Source organism: Capricornis sumatraensis, chromosome 4, assembly GCF_032405125.1.
Source record: "Capricornis sumatraensis isolate serow.1 chromosome 4, serow.2, whole genome shotgun sequence".
NCBI classification, from domain to species: Eukaryota; Metazoa; Chordata; class Mammalia; order Artiodactyla; family Bovidae; genus Capricornis; species Capricornis sumatraensis.
In genome coordinates, this window is record NC_091072.1 from 119,967,278 (window position 1) to 119,974,853 (window position 7,576).

Genomic DNA, 7,576 nt, shown 5'->3' on the forward strand with positions numbered 1-7,576 from the left:
AAGGCAAGACAAATCAGGTGAGACCACACGGAATCGTCCTGTCTCAGAGAAAGCCACAGCTGCACCCTCCCAGAAACAAGGGGTACTTGCACACGGAGAAAACACTCACCCACAGACTGCTCCCTGGGGTCTCTCTGCCCTGTGCCCAGCTGGCGTTCTGCCCTCAGTCTTCTTCTCCTTGGAAGACAGACTTAATCGGGGTTCTCTGTCCTCCCCCATCCCCTTTCCCAGGTACGCGGGCTCCCCAGGAATTGTCACCCTCGCACACACCTCCGCTGCCAGGGGCTGCAGACAGGAGGTGCTCGGCTTCATGCTTCCCCCTCCCCCTTGTCTGGGGTTCACGCCTCAGCTCCTCTCCTCCGTGGAGCTGGCGGCTCTTCTTTTTCCAGCGAGTGCGTGAAAACACAGATTAGAGCAATTAGAGAAAAGTCATTGCAGGGCAAGGTAGAAGCCACCACCGCACCTGATTGCCAGCTCCAGCAAGGCGTGGTGAAGCACTGACTTACTCACACAGATTACAAATTGGAGCAAATTCCAAAGCAGGAAGGAGCAGAGAGGAGGGCTCCAAGTTCCATTTTAGATCTTCCTGTTTCTCTCCAAATCTATTATTTGCTGTTTGCAGCAGTTTTCACAGCCACGCTCCCAAGAGAGGCAGGTAGGGCAGAAATTATTTCAGCTCCATTTTATAGAAGGGAAAACTGAGGCCCAGGGGAAGAACAGTTGTAGCAGGCCCCATCCACCTGGACTGGTCTTCCTGGCTGTAGGTGGGGATCAGGGTGGCCCCAGTCCCCAGGAGCGACCCCCATGGCCCCCATCAGCCCTCTCCTTGCCCTGGAAAGAATCACAGAGGGTTGAGGTAGAGGACAGGCTCAGGATCAGCTGTAGTACACTGTCTGGTGCTTATGATGGCTCAGTATCTGCACACGGGGTGGCCTTGCCTTTCACCAAATGGCAGGATGGTTTCATCGAGGGCCGCTCTCACCAGCTGCTCCTGTGTAAATAGATGTACTGTGTGCTCCTTTCCCCTGTCAGGGAAGAGGGAAAGTTTCCTAGAATCTGAGTGCAGGGGCCCCATTTCCATGCCTCCTTATCCCATGCTGCTGCTGCTGCTGAGTCGCTTCAGTTGTGTCCGACTCTGTGCGACCCCATAGACAGCAGGCTATCAGGCTCCCCCGTCCCTGGGATTCTCCAGGCAAAAACACTGGAGTGGGTTGCCATTTCCTTCTCCAATGCATGAAAGTGAAAGGTGAAAGTGAAGTCGCTCAGCCCCCTGAGGCTCTTCAAAAGCCTAGCCTGGTGCCCCTCAGCAGCATGCCAGCCATCCTCCCCTTCCAGCCAGGCCCACTTTGCCCTGGCCCTGGCCTGGGTGAGAAGCCAGGAGTGAGGCAGGAGTGCCCCCTGGCGGCGATAGCCTACACTACCCACTGGGACTCCACCCCCAGGTCAGCAGTCAGGGCCTGACTGCTTTGGGTGAGGACGACTCCTTTCTGGTTCCAGCAGTAGGGAGTGTGGGAGGCTCCTGGGTGACTGATGGACACTAGGCATAGTCAAACAAGAAGGCAGGGGAGGATGCCCAGTATCAAGCATGGCCCATCAGAGGAGCTCAGGAAATATGGGATGGATGGATGAAAGAATGAGTGAACAGATACAGCAGTGAATTGTTTCCTAAAAGGTGGTATGAATATCACAAGTAATATACAAAGGACCTTTTAGTCAGTAGTTTACTTCTTAGATAGTAGTGTACCTTTTAGGTAATTCTTATTTATTTTAAGAATTATGTACCTATGTTGAAGTATGATAGATTTAATAGATCTGGCCGGTCAAATCCATTATATAAACTTTCTGTTTAAAACAAATGTCTTAGGACTTCCCTGGCAGTCCAGTGGCCTGGGATTTCCCCTTCCAATGCAGGGGTGAGGGTTCAATCAATCCCTGGTCTGCGAGCTGAGATCTCACATGCCTTGTGGCCAAAAAACCAAACATAAAACAGAAGCGATATTGTAACAAATTCAATACAGACTTTTAAAATGGTCCACAGTAAAAAAGTTTTTTTTAATTCACCCCAAAATGTCTTTAGGTGCGAAAAAAATTAGGCAAGTAACATATGGGTATCCTCAGTACCTAGCATAGAAGTTTCAATAAAAGTTCAAAAAAGGTTCAATAAAAATTCGTGTGACAAATGAATGAGGAGATGACCAGCAGGTGATGATGGTCTTTGTAAAGTAGAAACAGATGATCCCAAACTTTGCTGTAAAGTGAAATCTCCTGGGAAGTTTTTTTTTTTTTTTTTTTTAAATCCCTGGGCAGTTATGTGTCTGAACCTCAGGTGGCTGTGGAAGAAGCCAGTGTGTTCTGGACAGCTCCCAGAGAAGGGGAAAGCCCCAAAGCACCCAATTTAGGTGACTTCTAAGGCACATCATGGCTTCGCTGCCATTTGAGATAAATGCAACTGTCATCACTGGAGGAATCAGCAGTGCTTGGGTGATCCGGGGTTCCTTTGTTGGGTAAGAGGTTGGACTGGATGAACTTGAAGGCATCATGCAAGGAAAGAGAAGTGAGTTATTGTTTATGTAACCTAGTTTCTACATTAACACACAGTACAAAGTGAATTGTGTATTTACTATGGTTTTAACATATTATTTCTCATTTACTCACCCCGCACATCAAGTCTTATTTGACATATATATTATCAGTTAATATAAATATTACATTAGTTGCCATGAAGAGCATATAGAATTTGTGTCCTGAGTTGATTTATTAATACATGTTAGTTCTTCATTTACAGGCGTTTTCACCTCTGAAAAAAGTCCCCTTCTTCTTGAAAACTGTGTCTAGTTAATTATGAATATATATCAATATATTAATATATATTATTAATATATAATGTATATAATTAATATTATTATTAATATATGTTAATGTGGCCACAGTCTGTTTATCTGTTTTAATTGGATCCTGGCTTGATCACAACAACTTTCAGTTACTTTCTTAATTAGAAGCCAGAGGAGTGAGGGGTTGGCATTGGCTATGGAAAGTGTGCTGTTTGCTTCTAAATCCACATGTCACCTAGAAAGTGCAAGTTGAGTTAATATTTGATGTGAGAGTTGTTCCATGATCTTGTTAGATACCACTGATAACAGAAAAGAGTTTCCAGGCATGAATTTTCATGGCTGTACCTCTGGGGGGGAAATGGATAAAAATAAATTGTATCCTATTTGGAAAGATTGGCATACATATTGAGATTGAGTCTGATTTTTTAAATATCATTTTAATAGTATTAAGAAGCAGTTTTTTAACTTTGAATAGATTCCTTAAACATAAAACATGAATAGATTTGTCATAGCACAGGGTCAAAAATCACTGTTGATGGCAAGTTATTTGATATTAATTCCATTTTATGAACAAATGCAATTAAGTTGCAAATCCCTTAACAGAGGGCAGTGTTAGGCCAACATTTTAATCGGTATTAGGAAATGTCAGATTAGCATCCCCAAGGAAGAAGAAATCTTTGGCATAATGCTGAAAACTTAGTGTTAGTTTTAAAGCTGCACCTTGCTCTCTTACATAGCTACAGGAGTATAAACTGGTGCATACTTTCTCAAGGGCAATTGGACAGCATCCACCAAACTGACACATGCAACTTTTCTTAAATCCTACTGCAAGAATTTCTCTTCCAACATACTCACACCTGAGCATGATAACATGTGTAGGAGAAAATTCGTTATTGCATTGCTTGAACAACATATGATTGGAAACAACCTGAATACCCATCAATAGAGGACTGGTTAGTAAAAGAACTGTATAACTCTTCTTTGAGATACTACATGACTGCAAAAAAGAATGAGATCTCATCAACAAGAACAACAACAAAAAACAACCCAATTAAAAAGTGGGCAAAGGACTTGAAAAGACATTTCCCCAAAGAAGATATACAAATGGCAATAGGCATATTAAAAGATGCTTAAAATCACTAGCCATTCAGTTCAGTTCAGTTCAGTCGCTCAGTCGTGTCCGGCTCTTTGCAACCCCATGAATCGCAGCACGCCAGGCCTCCCTGTCCATCACCATCTCCCGGAGTTCCCTCAGACTCACGTCCATTGAGTCCGTGATGCCTTCCAGCCATCTCATCCTCGGTCATCCCCTTCTTCTCCTGCCCCCAATCCCTCCCAGCATCAGAGTCTTTTCCAATGAGTCAACTCTTCACATGAGGTGGCCAAAGTACTGGAGCTTCAGCTTTAGCATCATTCCTTCCAAAGAAATCCCAGGGCTGATCTCCTTCAGAATGGACTGGTTGGATCTCCTTGCAGTCCAAGGGACTCTCAAGAGTCTTCTCCAACACCACAGTTCAAAAGCATCAATTCTTTGGCGCTCAGCCTTCTTCACAGTCCAACTCTCACATCCATACATGACCACAGGAACCACCATAGCCTTGACTAGACGGACCTTAACCTCAGGGAGATGGTTCATACCCATTGACAAGACTTCATACTCATTAGGGTGACTGTTACTTAAAACACACACACACACAGAGAAAACATGCTGGTGAGGATATGGAGCAATTTGAACCCTGTACTTTGCTGGTGGGAATGTAAAATGGGGTGGCTGCTGTGGAAAACAGTATGTCAGTTCTTCAGAAAAAAAGGTACACAGAATGACCATATGATTCAGGAATTGCCCTCCTGGGTATAGTCCCAGAAGAATTCAAAGCAGACATGCAAACAGATATTTGTACACCATCATTCACAGCAGCATTGTTCACAATAGTCAAAAGATGGAAGCAACCCAAGTGTCTGTGGATGGATGAAGGGATAAACAAAATGTGACATATATAGGCAATGGAATAGTATGCAGCTGTGAAAAGGAATGGAGTTCTGGTACATGCTACAACATGGATGACCGTTACAAAAAAGTTTTGGTGATGTTTGTACAACATTGTAAATGTAATTAATATCACTAAAGTACACTTACATGGTTACAATGGAAATTTCATGTTATATATTTTAACACATTTTTTAAAATTAATAATGTAATTTCTTAAAGGCAAGGGTGGGGTCAGCCCTCTCGTTGAATATGAGCTGGCCATGGTTGATGTTGCTAGACTTCCTAAGCCAGATCATAAGAGGCAACCCAGCTTACTCTCTTGGCTGGAAGCCCTGAGCCAGCATGTAAGAAGTCCAGCTACCCTACAACATCATCACAGAGAGACCTCATAGAGAGAATAACAATAGCGATTGGAGTCTTCCCCACCCAGGCATCAGATGTCAGAGCCTTCAGATGATCCATCCCCAGCCGGAGCCACCCCAGTGAACACCAAGCAGAGCAGAGATGAAATTTCCTACGAAACCCGCCCAAATCACAGATGCATGAGCAAAATAAGTGGTGTCACTGCTTTAAGCCACTACATTTTGGGGTAGTTTGTTATGCGGCAATGGGTAAATATCACAGTAAACATACTAATGCATTAGAATTTATTTTTATTTAATTTAAAAATAATCAGATATAAATAAAACAGATTTGAACTACATAAATATCTCTTGCAAACCAACTGGTAAATTGGATGTTTTCAGTCTCACGGTCTGTACCCTGCTTCTATAAAATCATTAAAGATGCAGATCTGCTCACACTCAAATACTGAGCAAAGCTGGGGTGGGGGAGGGTCAATGGGCTGGAGAGAGGGGAACACAGATCCATCTGGAGACTTTTCCAAGAAGGCCAGGATATGGGTGGGAGAGAGAAAGGTCACTGGAGCTATGTAGCATGAAGGGACAGGTTTCTGACCCAGCAGGGCCAAATTAAAGACAAACAAACAGCAGGTCCTTGAAATAAAACCCAGAAGGCAGAGTTAAGAGTGACATAGATCACGCAAGACGGGGTTTCAGAAGGCTTGAGAAGGAGGTTATCCAGACAAAACTAGAGAATTTTAGACCAGGACCATTGAGAGGCTAAAAGTTTACTTGTTAAGCTTAGAAGAATTTAAAAATAAATCCATAATGTGTCCTCCAAAGATCCCCCACTGGCTCCTTCCTGCATGTGGCCCTCATCACTGCATCAGTTTCTAGAACTCCTGTTTATTCATTTACCTGCTTGCTGTATCTGCCTGTATTAGTATTAGGGTAGGCTGGGGCTTCCTGGATGGCTTCACCTGTAATGCAGGAGATGTGAGAGACGTGGTTTCGATCCCTGGGTCAGGAAGACCCTCTGGAAGAGGATCCAGTATTCTTGCCTGAAAAAAATCCCATGGACAAAGGAGCCTGGCAGGCCACAAAGAGTCAGACATGACTGAGCACAGACAGAGAGCACAGACAGGCTAAGTGTGGTGACAAACACCCCAAGACCCCAACTCAACACCAGTTTGTTTCTGGTTCTTCTAACAATTCAGTGCAGCTGTTTGGTGGACAGACTTCCACAAAGAGATTCTGGGACCTGGGCTCCTCCCATCTCCAGGCTCCTATAACCCAAAGTCCTCTCCATCCAGCCAGCGATGAGGACAGAGAGAGATCATCTCGTAGGGAAGAATTTTATGGGCCAGGCCTGCAAGTGGGACACATCCATCAGCCAGAACTCAGTCATATGGCCGGCCTCTCACTATAAGGGAGGCTGGAAATGTCATCTCACTGGAGGCCAGGAGTATTACTCTCCACCTCAGTTTACACCCCTTCCATGCCATCTCTCAAGCACCTTGACTCTCAATAGCCTTCACAGTGACTGTCAGCTCACCTGGCACAAATGTAATGTGAATGAATGAATGTGAATCTATGAGTGAATGAATGGTGCTGGGGCTGTGCCCCTGGAACCGGGCTGATGGAAGGATGTAATCACTCCCACTTGTCAGATTAGGAAACTAAGGCTCTGAAAGCTAAACAGCAGGCACAAGGCCACACATCTAGTCAGTGCTAGAACAAGGTCCCAAATCTCAAAAGCCTTTTCTGCCACATGTCTGTTCTCTCCACTCCCCAGGCTGCCTCTCCAGTAAGCACACTCGCTGACTCTGGGTCTGGTTATCTTCAAGGCTGCTATCCTTTCTAACAGTCAATGAACCATATTTGACAAGCTGTGGATTCCTTGGGGAGGCAGCTGTATCTTGCTCATCCTCAGGTGCCCCCTGGCTACCAGCACAGCCCTTGAACACAGTAGGTGCTGCACCACCTTTGGGGGATTAATTTGTTCACACTGGCTCAGGCATCATGCTTTGCTGCTTGCACAGTATGAGGGTCGCTTATAACTTGTAAAGAAATAGAGGGGATATTCATTATCCCGCCTCTTCCTGTGCAGTCAGCGCTGTCTCCCACAGCAGGACCAGTGCCCCCCCCCCCAAAACTCGCTCCTGAAGCACAGACGAGGGCCGCGTCACATGAGGGCCAAGGCCACAGATGTCTCATGGCTCCCATCAGGGTTACACCGTTAACTCCTGTCACATAACATAGAATGTCCTTGCCCCAGCTGGTCCCAGGAAAGAGAGGAGATGGGGCAGCTGTGTGAGGTTCTGTCCATGGTGCTGAACTCACCTCAACTTCCACCTTGTTTGCTAAGCCAGGAACTACTTAGGAACCAGGTGAAAACACAGATTCCTTGGCCC